The sequence below is a fragment of the Gossypium hirsutum genome, chromosome D10 (genome assembly GCF_007990345.1).
Source record: "Gossypium hirsutum isolate 1008001.06 chromosome D10, Gossypium_hirsutum_v2.1, whole genome shotgun sequence".
Classification (NCBI taxonomy): Eukaryota; Viridiplantae; Streptophyta; class Magnoliopsida; order Malvales; family Malvaceae; genus Gossypium; species Gossypium hirsutum.
In genome coordinates, this window is record NC_053446.1 from 50,332,695 (window position 1) to 50,349,189 (window position 16,495).

At 33.5% G+C, this 16,495-nt stretch overlaps 1 non-coding gene across 1 annotated transcript; it reads left to right on the plus strand.

Moving 5' to 3' along the window:
• The first annotated feature begins 5,947 nt into the window (after positions 1–5,947).
• On the plus strand, positions 5,948–6,054 carry LOC121222822 (small nucleolar RNA R71). Its single transcript, XR_005920193.1, has one exon. It is a non-coding gene; the product is annotated as a small nucleolar RNA R71 (small nucleolar RNA).
• Positions 6,055–16,495: the final 10,441 nt, after the last annotated feature.

The window sequence follows — 16,495 nt, forward strand, 5'->3', positions numbered from 1 at the left end:
ATCGCCATTGTTTGCAAATGATTAGCTACCTCCCGAATCTGTGCAATAGACCTGCCCATAATGTAATCTCTATTCTTAATTTGATTCTACGAATGATAAAGTTGCTCCCTCCAACGCTCTTCATTTCCTTCCAAGGATTCGATCCGTTGTCTACAACCTTGTAATGCATACTCCAATTCTTCTATCCTCTTTTTCATTTCTTCAATCTTGCACAGACTTGTATTTAATTCCACTACAGAATTACGACTTCTATACGCAGCAAGTGATCTCTCGAGTTCCGCTATTCTAGGTTTCAAGTCCGCTTGATAGTTTTGAGTTTCAAACACCTGCCGCTCTAAGGTCTCTTTCTGAACTTGAGTCTCCCGAGACTTTCTTTCCCACCGATCGGCTTTGTTTCTTTCTTCCTAGATCTCCTATCGCCACTGCTCTGAAGTCTTTCCCAACCCAGTAGTTCTCATTGATACTCGTAACCTTTTGTAGTCCATCTTTAAGCTATCCAGATCCTCCTCTACTTTATTCTTCCCCTTCTTTAATTTTTCAGCTTCTAATTTTTGGACGTCAACGTCTAGTCTCAACTGCATCTTCTCTTCTTCCAACCGCTCTATTTTCTTTTCAAGTTCTAAATTCCTCTTTCAAAATCTTGTTTTATAATCTCTAACTCTGATGGGATCACTTGTAGATACTCTTCCATTGGTTGAACAATTTCCAAGTTTAACTCCGGAATGTTATTATTCATTCTTTTACGTCGCCACTCACCGTACTCTGGAGTTTTCATCGAACCCACAGCTAACCTTTTCATCCTGTGAACCTGATTCCAAGCCTGAGAAATTTCCTTCACCTTTTTCTTGTAATTGTCTCCTCGGTACGAGAACTCACATTGAGGTAAACCATACGTTGCTGGCACAAACTGTCTTGAATTGTATTGCCTTAAGACCAGCAAAGGTGCATATCTGATGGCTCCCCAAATCCCAAGCAACGGAACCCAGTCAAAGCTTCCACAACAATAGAGAATTCCATCAGGAATCAACCAAGGAGCTCTCCACTCCACATCATCCTCTTGAAGATTTTACAAAATTGCTATCCAATTTTCTTCTGATATGTCGTCCCTTCTAGGGGTAGCCACTATCTCTTTTAACGGGGAGTAATGCCCAGAGAAAACCCGATACGAAACTTTGGCAACCTTCCAGAGATGACTATGGAACCAAGCTATCAACAATTGCACACAACCTATAAATCTACCTTCACTAGCCCGCCTACACGCATTCAAAGATCTAAACGTTTCAGCCAAAATTGCAGTAACAGGCGTGGCCCCTTTACCCAACCGATCAAAAAGATCTGAAACTGCTTCGTCAACATGCCCCAGTGCCCTAGGGAAAATCACTAACCCGTAGATACTCAAAGCAAACACATCAACCTTCTTTTTCCCATCAGGATGTGCTAGGATCAAGTCTCGCAAATTCCTCTATGGGATACATTTACACTCGCCCTTCTGTTTAATCATGGCTGTGATCCATTGTTCGCTCATTCCCGTAATACTCATTAATTTCTTCCAAAACGCTGGGACATATGCGGCTTTGGAATATGCTTTATCGACCTGAAGCCTAGGGCAGTGCAGTAAAGCCGTATATTCCTCTACTGTAGGCACCAAATCTACGTTCCCAAAAGTAAAACAGCTATATGCAGGATTCCAATATTGAGCGAGAGCACGAAACAGTCGTTCATCCACATTGATGTTAAGTAAGTACGGCAAGTCCCCATAATTAGATCTGAAAAATTGCTTGGTTTCATCATTCCACCGATCCCAAATCTCATTTAACTTTTGAAGGATATTTTACGTCACACTAATACGAGTGTAGTCCCAAAGCTCTGACACATAATCCTTAGCTAGACTGTCTCCCTTTTCCAATTGCACTTTCTCTGACCCTATACGGACAATGGCATTATCTTCCACTTTATCAAGAAATTCGTTTGTCATGACAATTTTATAATTTAGTAACTGAACTTGAATCGACACTCCTTGAAATATGCAATGACATGCAACATATCAACAAAACACAAACAAGTCAGTATAACACCACAACAATTCAAAGCAAGTATAAGAAAATCAAGCACCTATCTGGGTAATCGCTAGAGGTTGGAATAATTCTAACCAGGTTGGTCTCCTAAGTCAGCTATATGAGGTTTAGTTCTAGAGTCAAGGTACCTAAACCAGCAGATTCCTCGATCTTCACCCATTATAGGCTCATATAGACCGAGTTCGGTTTAGGGGAATACATTTCCCTATGGATGCACGAAGATGAAGATCTCACGAAGACATAGGTACGGATGTATCCCGAAAGTGATCCACTATCCTGCACGGAGGTGAAAAGCTCATGAAGGAGTAGCTTCTCACTCCCACTTAGAGGGGTAAGGCCAAAATAGCCTTCATACAATATGATGACAAAATATAAAATTCAATTTACAGTAATCATGTAAACAAATGCAAAGAGAAGATCATAATTTTCTCAAATCAAATTTTTAATTTTCGACAATAAGACAAAAACAATCAATTTTACGGCCTGACTCTCTTATTGTCCCCAGTGGAGTCGCCAAGCTGTCGACCAAAAAATGGAAATTGGAGTCGCCACCGATCCTTTATCGAGGTGTGATCGGTTCACCAAAAGAAATTTTAGGTCTGCGAATTTTGAGAAAATAGGTTCGGGAGTCGGTTACGCACGAGGAAGGGTTAGCACCCTCGTGACGCCCAAAATTGGTACCGAATTGATTGTTTAATGTCTTAATGTCAAATTTTTGAAAAGATTTTAAAATACGATCCCATGAAATGAAAGCTTAAATAATTGAATTGGTTAAGTGGACGGACCCATTTCAAAGAAATAGATCGCCACACTCAGTGAGTTAGAGTGCAACAGTTCAATCTTTGAAGTTAGGTTCGTCCATGTTTTAAAACTTTTTTAAACATGTTTTAAGAAGGATATTTGATTGTTTGAGTCAATCGAGAAATCAGAATCTAGTAAGTTAGGGTTCAATTTCTCGAAATTCTTAAACATCAAATATTGCCTTTATTTGAAAATCGAGATAACAAAATGTCGTATCCAGTAAGTTAGGATCCAACATTTTGAAATCTAAAGAATTTTATTCTAAAATTGTACAGCTTAAATAAAATGGATACTTGATGATATAAATTCATCGAGAACAATTGAAGCCCAGTAAGTTAGGGCACAATTCTCTCGAGAATTATTAAACACCAAGTTTTTTTAGGAATTTTGAAATAAAACGATTATAATGTTTTAATGAAATGCAATTCTTACAAACAATATAATTGAATAGCAATATATAATGCAAAAGATAAATTGTAATCTAATATTTACATTAAAGAGCAACCAAACATATAATTCATCCATATTAATAACTAAACGTCCAATAAATCAATAATCAAATTCCTAAGAATACGTTGATTTAAACAATAAAAATACTAATTAATATGAAGATTTAAAAACAAATTTAAAATACAATAATAAGTTAAATATTAAAATAAGATTAAAAATGATGAATTAAAATATGAATTAATTTATCTAAGGAAAACTTTTGAAGACAACATTAGATATGAGAAAAAATTTAAAATTGATAACAACAATTATGATAATATTAGCCAATATTAAAATGATATTAAAAATATGAATTATTGTAAAATTTGATTTATTAAAAGACTTTTGAAACCAGGATTAAATATGCAAAACATTTTTTGAAGTTTACAACAATAATCAACAATTTTTAAATCGATACTTAAATAAAATTAGAATAATAATAAATTAAGACAAAATTAAAATACAACTGACTCCAAATATTAGTGTATAATGAATTCAAAAATAAACAAAAAATAATAATTTATTATATTTTGGATTATAATAAATTTAAACACTATATAAAATAAATGTTACAAGTAATGTTAAATATTATGATATACGAAAGTAGGATTTAATTAATTAAAAATATTGTGGAATTTAAAAAAAACTGAATTTGTATTAAATCGAAACCTATTTCATCATTGAAGGACTAAACTAGCAATTAAACACAAACATCATAACAATCCAAGTCATCACAGAAACGACGCCGTTTAAATTGGATCTAAATGAATACAATATCAAATATGCGATATAAAATACAAATGATTAAAGAAATTAAATCGCAATTCTAGCAAACATGGAAGGACCTATTGAATAAATAGACCAATTGATCCATATGTGCGGATCCTTCCCGGATCGGGTCACCATTCGGATCGGGTCTACGAAACGATGCCGTTTCAGTGCCATTGTATTGGCTCTGAATGGCGACATTTTAATTCTAGCATTTAAACCTAAAATAAACCCTAAAACCTATCATTTACAATAAATGAAACCTAAACTAAAGAAAAGTTCTGCGTATTGAGGATATTCAAGTGGCTTTCGAACCTAGCCCGTTCTCTGATGGCAACGAAGAGGGCTAAAATCTCATCACCAGGTATGTTTTCCTCTTTAATCACCTCTCTTCCATCTCGATTTATGAACAAAAAACAATAACCGAAAGAAAAGAAAGAACACGAATAATCAATAAAGTGAAAAAAGAAAAAAAAACCAGAAAATCAACTTTTTGGTATTTCAATTTTTGTATTCTGTATGCGTAATCCTCTTTACAGCGTTCAAATGGCTTTTTTTTATAGCCCGATTTATAGAAAATAAAAATGAAAAAAATAAAAATTACCCCTATGCTGTTATTTTTCTATTTGCTATTGTTTCCGTGTGTGTTTTTTTGCAGGTACTCGACCAGCCTGGAAGTATGGAGGTGGCCGTACAGAGGCGTGCGAGGAATGGCTCAGAGGTGGCGCACGCACGAGGGCAGATCCTGTGCTTGATTGCGGCACGAGGGCAGGAAGCCGCTAAGGTTTACTGTTGTGTATTCTGGTATTGGGCCATTTGGGCTGAGTTGGCTATTGGGCTAGGGTGTATTGGAGTAATTCGGGTTAGGTTTATATTGGGTTTGTAAATGGACATTTGGGCTAAACTTTAATATATATATATATTTATTTGGTTTAACAAAATGGGCCAGGCAAATTGGCCTATTACAGTTGAGATCTGAGTTGTCTATTTCTAAAGTTGCATATTTAACAACTTGATCCAACTGGGTCCCACTTCTGAGAGTGATATCCTTGCAATGCTCTTTCCCTTGTGATCTTGTATTCTTGGTATCACTTGGCAGAGTTCTTCGTAGTCTAAAACTCAAAACATTTGCTATCTGCTCCACTTGATTCTCAAGGGCTCATAAGGATGTGGCTTGACTCCGAATTACAACATCATTCTTAGCCATGTATTCTTTCAGTAGAGATTCGATAGATAATGAAGCTGATTCTTAACCTTGTTGGATATTTTACCCCAACATAGGTTGATTATAACCAGTTAGTGCACTCTCAGTATTCTGTCTAACAGCAGTGTTTGAATTCCCAATACCTTGATTATTCTAACCAAAGTTTGGGTGTTGTTTCCACCCGGGATTATAAGTGTTGGAATAGGGATTATTATTCTGGTTGAAGTTACCTATGTAGTAAACATATGCTTGGTTTGATGGAAATTTATCAAACACGTGGTCTTCACCAGAATAAACACAACATGACTTGGCTGATTTAAGCTTTTAGACCACAGCTGGCTTCCGCATTGTCTTGATCATATTAGCTAGAGAATATACCTGGGTTGTCAATGAAGTGATTGCATCACGCTCAATGGTTCTAGCAGCTCTCCTATCGGTTCCAACTCGCATGGTAGGATACTAATAATCATTGTTGGCAATCTTTTCTAAAATCTCGTATGCTTCATTGTAGGATTTATCCAACAAAGTACCATTGGCAAATGCATCGACTACCATCCTTGTATGTGCATTCAACCCATCACAAAATATCTCCATCTGAGTCTAGTGTCTGAAACCATGCATAGGACATTTCCTAAGCAATTCCTTAAATCTTTCCCAGGATTTGTACAGTGTTTCATCTTTTGATTGCCAAAAAGATGTTATGTAATTTCTGAGCTTGGCATTAATGTTTGGTGGATTATGTCGTAGCAAAAACTTCTAGGAAAGGTCATTCCATGATGCCACTGTTCCCAACGGTAAAGCATTAAGCCACACTCTTGCACGATCTCTCAATGAATATGGGAATAGTTTGAGCCGCAATGCATCTTCAAGAACACCTTGTTGTTGAAACGAATCACAGACTTTTAGAAAAAGTCTTAAATGTAGTCTCGGATCTTCAATTGGCAACCCACTGAACTATCCAACTGTTTGCAACATTTGAAACATTATCGGTTTTAAATCAAAATATTGAGCTTGTATGTGTGGCCTGATTATCCCTAGATTCAGGTCACCCAAAATTGGAACTACATGCTCTCGAATTGGCCTGTCTCAGTCATTTATCACACAATGAATAAGAAGATTAACATCTTGAACATTAGGATTTAATTGATCATTCAGAACAGGATCATCCCCGTCCCTAGCCATATTACGTAATTCTCTTCTCCTTCTTCATAAAGCTCTCTCGATCTTTGGGTCAAAAGGATAGGCTTCGTTAACAAGAATGCCTCCACTCACGCACTGATGGCAAACCTGTAGAAATTAAGTAACAACTAAGTTAGATAAAACTAATAAAACAAAATAAAAATAACAAAACCAAATTTCACCAATTGCCATTCCCCAGCAACGGTGCCAAAAACTTGTTGGTTCCACAACTGATATGCAAGACGTGCAAGTATACATGTCAAACAAGTAAAAAAGTGATGAGTGATATCGACTCTACAGTGATTAGATAGGTATAATTTGGTCGAGTTATTATTGTTACAATATGCTTTCACAAAATAGTTAGAATGGAATCCCTTACTTGTATAGTCCATTTTGACGGATTCAATCTCCCATTTTTGAATACTTAAAGTATTCACAAAAAATAATAATCAAGTAATAATACTTTATTTTAGCATTTTTTAATGATATTTATATATCTTACAATAAGTTAGACCCACACCTGATAGTAGATCCGGTGCAAGACTCTACTCTAATAAACATCTACACTCATATTTTAACCAAAGGATTATTAATCTATTATCAAGTGACTTTCAATTATAAATAGTCCTTTTTAAATCCTTGCTTATTACAAACTACAATCAAATCATCCATTTAAACTTACTCTTATGATAATCGTTCGTACGATGGTTTCATTTCCAAAACTAGAAGCTTTCTGGAATGGTATCGATCGACCATTCTTTAAAAATAAATTACAATATGTTAATACATGAGGGAAAAAATCACACTATATGTCTTATAGACATTCGGCCAACAGGAAAAAGTAGGGCAGAAAATAGTAATTTTCGTTCCACTACCACTTACCTTGATTCGATTGAATCGAAATAGAAGATGGATCACCAGGGTCTTGAGTTGAAGAGGAGATTGGATCTAAAGCAATCAATCACTTGGAAAAGTGAGTCAAGTGTAATAATAATAACATAAAAGAAAATAAAAGAGGTTTTGTTTACTATAGAGATTTGAAGAAATCAAAAATCGATGAAGAAAGGAGAAAAATCGCTAATTGCTGGTGGAGGCGCGACGGTGGCGACGATGGTGGTGGCGGTGGTTCGGCAAGGAACCAATGGAGGAGAGGGAGAGAATAGGGTTCAATACTTCAGAGGAGGAGAGTATTTAAAAAAGGAAAATAAGATAAAATAATAGAGAAATGAAGAGAGGAAGATGGTATAATTGTTGGTAGTGTAAGGTGGTGGCTATGGTGGTGATTGGTGGTACAAGGGGCGGCGTTGGGGAAAAATAAAGGAGAGGAGCGACAGCAAGGAGGAGGTCCGGTGGTGTGTGTTGGTTGCACAACTAATATACAAGTCATACAAGTATACACGTCGAACAAATAATAAAGTGATGAGTGATATCATCTCCACAGGGATTACATAGGTATACTTTGGTTGAGTTATTATAGTTAAGTTTAATTAATGCTAAAGGAAAATAATAATAAGAATACAGTGGAAAAATGAGAGAATGATGATGTATAAAATGTGCAAAACAAAACAAGTAAACGGAATAAGAATGCCATGGAAAAAACACTACAAAAAAGGGTTGAGGAACTACAATGTTGATTAGGACGACTGGGATTACTAATTAATCTACCTTCACTAACTATTAATGCCACAGCAAAGTCGTGAATATTCTACTGTTGGATAGGTTTCTATAGTAGTTTTCTTCTCTCAAGAGCAAGACCTTGGGTTACCTCCCCTAGGGCACTATATGTCTATAAGCTTTGAGTTCGGCTACCACTAATATTTTCTACCTTCTTTCCTATGAGGCAAGGCTCTATGTCTACAGGTTGCTACGAATAAGTGATTAATCATTCACTCATAGTATCAAACTTCTATCTAGTTAACCTAACCCTATCGGGATTAAATATCTTTATAAACTTGATGTATATTCGTCAATGTAAAACCTGCATATAACATGAAATACCATTGAATAAAACAAGAGAACAAACAAAACTTAAACTTTCAACATTAATAGAAATAAAGGTTTCATCAAAGTAATCCAGAGCTTAAGAGATTTAGCTCATGGTTGGGCAAATCAAGTTTGAGTTTAATATGATAACCAACATCATCAATAACAAATAAGCTTTAAAAGAAGTACGATAAGAAACAAAGGAGGAAATCTAATATGATAGCTTTCATCTATCCAGTTCTCAACACAGGTAGCACAATGTCTTGTGGCTGCCAAAGATGACTGCAGTCATTTTCCCTTTCTTTTGTTTCCCTCGTTCTTGGCCCCAACCCGATACTCCTTGTTTCTTCCAAGGCTGTTCGCCCTAATTAGGGTTCTCTGCTTGGCTTTTATAAGTTCACCTTCTAGGGTAGGTCCATCAGCCCACAATCCTTTCTCTATTTTCCAACTAGTTATATCTAGTATACGTACATGCGGGGCAGAGAACGGTATGCATGAAGTGCTGACTTGGCATCTTCCCGGTATTGCCACAGCATTTGTGTTGGCAAACTATCCATACTTTGCCACGACAAACCTTCAACCTTTGCTCTTTTTTTATACACTCTGGACCGCCACACAAATCCCTCCCACAAGCAGTTAAAAGCAACATGTAATAACAATTAAGCGCAATCCAAGCTCTTCAATACTAGAGATGAGCAAAACTCGATTCGACTCGAAAAAATAGAAAACATTTTCAAATTTCAAGTTAAATGAATCGACTTGAGTTTTTAAATTTTGAGATCGAATCGAATTGAGTTTTCAAATTCGAATAACTCGAATAATTAGAATAAACCAAATATCAAACTATAATAGTTTACATTTTTACCCCAAAACCCCAAACATTTTTACTTTTCTCCCAAAACATCTACTCCTTCCTACTTCCCCCCCAAAACTTTTACTCCCACAAGCCCCAACCCGCATCTACTTAAAACCCATTTCCCTTCAATTTCTTTTGAATATTTTCCCTCCAAAATTTTACTCCCTCAAAAACCTCCAAAACTTTTTATTTTCCCCCTAAATTTTTTGCTTCTCACCCTTTACCCCCAAATAAAAAATCAAAATCATCAAAAAACATCCTTAAACCTAAATAGTAATAATTTTATTTATATCTACTATTTATATTATTAAATAAAATTTCACATTTTGTACTATTTATATTATTGAAATTTTAATCATATTTAATATTTATATTAAAATTGAATTATTAACGATGTCATAAAATATTCGTATTAAAAATTTATGTTGGTATCAATTTCATATTTTATCTTTAAAATAAATAATCAATTTATACATTTAATATATTTTTTAATTTCAAAATACATAGTGACAATAATCAAAAGATAATTGAAGCAGCTATCAAGCAAAGAAGCTAACCCGTATATAAAATATTAATAAATAAATTATGAGGTGATGAAAGTTAACAACAAATTTGATTACGGTGGAGAAATTTGGTTACGGTAGGTAACAGTGGTTACAAGGACCCAAATTTATTTTTTTCAATTTAACTCAAACAAATATATTCAATTCGATTCGATTCGAATTTCATCTCACTCGACTCGTTTCAAGAAAATTTCAAATCGAGTTAGGATGATAAAATAGGATTCATCAACTTGATTAACTCAAAATTTTTTCATTCGATTCGATTCGACCAAACACTCACCCCGACTCAATGCAATACTTTAAAAATGCCAATGTAGAATCTTAAAATGCAACTAAAAACACTTCAGTATAGACAATTAGCTAAGTCTAAGGGCATGAAATATAACTCTTTTCAAGAGTTAACAGTGTGACGATGGTGGTTCGAGGTAAAGGAGTGGTGGAGGAGACGAGGAAAAAATAAAGTAGAGGTGGTGGTTGGTGGCTAAAACAAAAGAAAATACGGAGAAAATAGGGAGGAGCAAAAGAGGGGGTGGCAAAAATGAATAGGAAAAATGATAATTAACAAAAGGTCTCATTCACCTTGTCCAGGTTCAATGCATGTCACACAAGGTAAGGGTGAAGAAAATAGGCATGTAGAGGGGACAAAGGAGTGAAAAGGGGATCATGTTTTGGTAAACAAGGCATGTTGACTTAAAAAGAAAGGAAAGAATCTTTCTCTATGCATGACAAGTAGGTTGGACGGCAATGGGTGTTCACACAAGCTAATGCTGTCAAAATTTAAATAAAAATTTAGAGAATGTGGGGAATTGAATATAGGACCTTTAGGAATATTTTTAAGCTCCTAACCACTTAGTCAACTCACTTCCTTGTTCACAAACTACAACTTTTATTTTAAAACATGGTAAGACTTTTGCTAAGGTTGGAAGTAAAATTGTGCCACAGAGGAATTAATGTGAGGGAAGGGATTCAAACACTGGTCATCAATGACATCTCCACCACTACTTGATTACTAGACTTGATACTTAAATTGACAAATGTGTCAAAGTCATCTTAAAAAAAATTTTCGAACCTGACACTCTCAGTTATTTAACCCAATTTCTACTAACCTGGTTTTTGGGATATGACACTAAGTATCAGTACTTTGACTATTGTATCGATACCAAGACAGGCTTTTGTTGTTTGAATGTAGGGAAACTTGAAAATTTCACAAGCTTTATAGATTAAAATCCCTACATGCTAACAATCTCACATTAGGATTTTAATTAAGTTCACTAGATTGATAAAGTCTACAAAGTTTTGCATTTAAATCTTTTGTATCTATATTCATAGCCAAAATACCTATCTACATGCCAAACTAAGTCCCAAAAGTTTAGCCATACTCTTTTCCAAACTTGTACATGTGATGAGATGAGCCGACCACAACCACTGATCTAGCCTGTCGGAATCTATCTTATACCTAAGTGTTAAAAAAACGCGTTAAGCAAATGAAGACTTAGTAAGTAAAACAAGAATTGAAATCCTTTATTTACTAACAACTACCATATTCTAAATAAACATAAACTTACTTAATTTCAAACTTAATTCGTAAGGTTCAAAATTTAACTCATGTAGACTTACCGTGACTTACTGTGACATTAGATCGGTACTTAACACATATATCATATAATAGCCTAATGTAGACTAGATTGAACACTTAACATATATAAAACAGATAGAAATGTGCAACGCGGTACATTTGTAGTGAGCACCGTAGTGCTTAACAGAACAGCAAACAAGCTAAACTCCCTTTATGGCATGTCGCATGTATCCTAATAGTTCTAATCCCGTTTACATGAGCTTTATTTTAATAGATCATATAATTTATTCATTCAAAAGATTTAACGTAAACTTTTCACCTTATGGTAATTTAGTCCTTAAACTCATAAATTCCATGTAACTTTTAATTTCAGTGCACTTTTTACATTCAGGGTAACTACTTTAACAACTACTTCATTATGCATCTTTTTGTTTCCATTCATAATTTTTCTACCACATTTTATCTCTTTACAATTTAGTCATTTTTATTACTACATCATTCTCATAATTAAACTAACTTATTAACTTACTTTAAAATTTATATTTAAAGGAAACAAGGTAAAATTTTTGAAGTACTTACAACCAAGGCTTGGATGATGAGTTTTCTCCTCTTCTACTCTTTGGCTACCCCTTTTCCTTTGTCTTCAATTTGGTCTTCACTTTTCTTCTCTTTTTCTTCATTTTCATATCAAAACACATAACATCTAATTGTTAAAATCATAATCAAATAACATACTCATAGTTGATTAATGAATGTAACACAGATTTCATGAAAATTTCATTATCTCTTACCTTGTTCTCACGAAATCAAAATCTACTCTTATTTTCTTTCTCCTACAAGGCCATTATTAACTCTTCTTTTCTACAAATTAAAGTAACTTCTAGTCTTCTCTATTGATTTTACTGTGGAAACTTGAAAGAACAGTGAAAACGAGAATGATGTGAAAACGAAAATGAAATAGATTATGAAAATTGGTTTTTACCCCGTTAACTAAGTTGGAATGAGTTCTGGTATAGTTGGCATGTCATGGATTCTTTAAATAAGAGAAATTGAACTCCCCAATCCAATAGGGTCAAGGGAGGAAAGACCAAATGGTTAGTTATTATTAGCCCTAATTTCCAAAAGACGTGGGTAATCCCAATTCCCAAAGGGACATGGACTTACTTTGACAACCATCATTGATGAACAACCAAGGGTGGCGGACTCATGTATCCGATCTTAAGTCTAAAATTTAGTACAAGGACCAATTTCAAAGAAAAGAAAAAAAATGGAAGTAAAGTTGTAAGTAAATTGAATTATTTGTTGACAAGGTTTAAAATTGTAAAAAGGGCAAGACTTGAATTGTTTTAGTCATTGTAAGTAAAAGAAGTAAAATGTTTGTAATTAAAGCCCGTGTAAACAAATGAGAACTAATGGGATGTGACTAATCACTTCGGTGTGGTACTGCACATTTCTACGCGATACTATGATTGAGCACTTCGGTGCAATATTGTGATTGAGGACTTCGATGTGACACTAGGACTATGCACTTTGGTGCATATCCTACGAGTTCTCTTAAGTTTACAATGGGCTATACAAGTGATCAATAATAAGTGAATGGTTAAAAAAATAATAAATAATAATACATGATTATTGTAATTCAAATTACAATTGTTCTCTAAGTTGTGGAAAAATAAGAATTGAATTGAAAATGTGTAAAATTGTAGTTAAATTGTGAAATATTATATTGGTAAATAGAATATGTAAGAAAGTGTGAAGAAATAGTATATGAAAACTAAAAATGAGATTGAATTACAAAGAATAGTGAATGTTTGTGTAACGCCCCAAAATTTTAATTTTTGGTATTGTGAATGTGTGACACAAACATCAATCAGCTTTAGTGGTTATGTGTTCTAGGAATGTTTGGGAGATCTCAAGTTCAAGCTAGGACTTGGGCAAATTTTGGTATTTTTATGAATCTTTGGTCAGTAGGATTTTAAGTAAAAGTTGGCAAATAATTAATAGAATGGGCCTATTGGTTTGGTAGATAAGTGGAGTGTTGGTGTGAGGGAGGTCATGGGTTTGAATCTTTGGGACGGAAAAGGTTGTATTTTTGCTCCTAATTTTGGCAAGAGTTGTACTGAACTGGGTTTTTGAGTGGTGGATGTGTAGTGGGAAGTGATGGAGTGATTTTAGGAGTGAATTAGGGGATTATGGGGGAGAATATCCAAAATCCGATCACTTATTCCATTTTCAAAAAAAAAGTCATTTTTCTCTCTATCTTTTTGACGTTTTCTCCCCCCCATCTCTACCGAATTTTTTTCTTATATGCTTTTTACTCGATTATCTTTTCTTTTATTTCCTCTACTGCCGAAATTCCCTTGTTCCCCTTAAACCATTCTTTCCTCTTGATTTCATAGCGTTAAGCAGCACCTGTGCAAATTCAGTAAGTTGTTGGGTATCATTTTAAGAGATTATTTTGTGTTTAATAGTCTAATTCCAGGGTGTTGGTAGCAGCATTTCACGAGGATTAAGGCTCTCCTCGTGATTTTCGTAAATGTACCAATTTTAAGTTTTTGCGGCTTTGGAGTGCTAAGAGACTGTTTTTGCATCAAACAAAACCAGGTGTGTACCCGAAACACAAAAATAAGAGATTTGGCAAAAAGCCGAAATTGCTTGCTTGCTGTTTAGACAGCAGCAGCAGGCTAATTTTGAAAAATCACCATAAATTTTGAAAAATTAATTAGAGGATGAAAAAATATAGCATTAAATATATTTTAGTCTAGCTTCTCATAGAAGAAACGAAGTAAGCAAAGGAGTTTCATATTATGAGATATTTGATTTTTAGTGAGACAGTGTTAGAATGATTTCGAAATCCCCTGTCCTAACTTTGGAAAATTATCAAAAACTGGAGAAAAATAATTATGAGTTAGAATTTATATTTTTAAAATCCTAAATGAGTCTATTTTCAAGAGAAACAAACAGAAACATCATCCAAATTCTATACGAGAAAATAATTAATTTTTAGTGCAGAAAGGTCAAAACTATCAGATAGAAGAATAGGGGAAAATTTAAAGAATAAACTGTAATTATTCGCTAAACCAAAAATTTTGAAAATTTTATGGTAAGAAGATATGTGAGTCTAGTTTTAGGGAAAATTTGCGGATCTTAATTCAGAATTCTGTACCTTAAGATACAAATAATTTAGTAATAGTGACTCAAGTAGACAGCTTTGAAGGATCATATAAGTAAATAGTGGAAACACATATGAATAATTAACTAGCACGGGTTACATTAAAATGGATCACGAGGCCAAGGTAATGAAAAAATGGTTAACTAGAAAAGGGAATTTAGCGACTACATAATTTTTGAAAAGCACTACCCTGTGACATCGTCAGATTCGACCATAACGTCTAGGTCGGGTTTGGGGTACTACAGTTTGATAAAGAAAAATGGTTAATAAACTGATAAAAAAAGTGAAACCTAAGTATAAATTAGTGAATGTGTGGATACTAATGTGAGAAGTATCAAAAATATACTTACTTGGTGAAAAATATATATTATATTAGTGTAAAATTGATAATAGTAAAAAAATGAAATAATAATAAAAGATTTAGAATGAGTAAATTGGCATGTATGTGATATGATAAGTGGAAGTGAAAACAATTATGAAATGTATAGGACATGAAACTAAATTGAATAATATGTGATAGTGTAGAGAAAGAAGTCAAAAAGTATTTGAGTTAGGAAATTACAAGGAAAGAATGTTAAGCGAAAAATATTGTGATTAATATGAGCATATTAATGGAAGAACTTGCAATATTTTCTATAAGAATTAAGAAACATATTAGGATAAAGAGATAATGAAGTTCGTGAAAATTAAGGAAATTTCGAGGATGAAATTTAAATTTGAAATAGTGTATAATTGATTTACTAGTAAATATTAATATGATAAAAGAGAAAGGTAAGTGATGCCAAAGAAAAAAAATTGAATTAAGAAGTATGTTGTGACATGATAATTTAACGAGGCGACTAGATTGTAAAGATGCCAAAAGTCTTGAGACATGAGAACAATTATTTAGAATTTAAGTCGTTAAAGTGTAAATATGAGAAAATTTAAAGGATCAAAAGTGAAATATCCCAATTCCTTAATATATGAAATTAGATATAAGGACCAAATTGAATAAGTGGAAGAACTATGAGGGACTAAATTACAATTTTACCAAAAATGAGAAGTTACTTCAAAATGGAATTTTGAATAAACATGAGGGTTAAAATGGTCATTACTCAAATTAGATAATTATATAATGAAATGATTAAAGGTGAAAATTGTTGAAATATGATTAGTTGAATATTTTATTATTTATAAGATATTTTAATAATGAATTAATTAATTAATATGGGATATTTTTAAAGAAAAGTGTAGAAAATTCATTTTATCCTTTCTATAAATAGATGAAGAGGAGTTTTCATTTTCTTACAATTTGGTCCTTTACCATGAAACCCCACTTTTTCTCCCAAATTCTTTGAAAAATTCAGTCACCCAAAAGAAGAAGTGGAGTAAAGATACTAGAAAGTTGGAATACCATCTTGTAATTAAGACATTGGAGTTTGAAGTGAAGAAAGTTGAGGAGAAAGTGAAGAGATTAAAGACACAAGGTATGTACTTCAAGAACTTTACCTTATTTAATTTTAATCTAATTGTAGAGAATGTTAAATAGTTGAATTAATTATGAATGTGCAAATATTATGTATGAAATTGAATTAGTGCATTGAAGTTGTAGATAAAGGACTAAATTGTAAATTAAACAAAATAAGTTATGTGGAATTGAATGTTAAATAGAGAACATAAATAAAGTGTGATTAAATAATGATTACATCACAAGTGATGGTGTAATGAAATTACCAAGTTCACTTGTATTTATGATAATGATGACTAAATTTTAAAGTGGTTTGACGAATGCTCCGACTGTGTTTATGAATTTGATGAATCGAGTATTTCAGCTGTACCTAGATCATTTT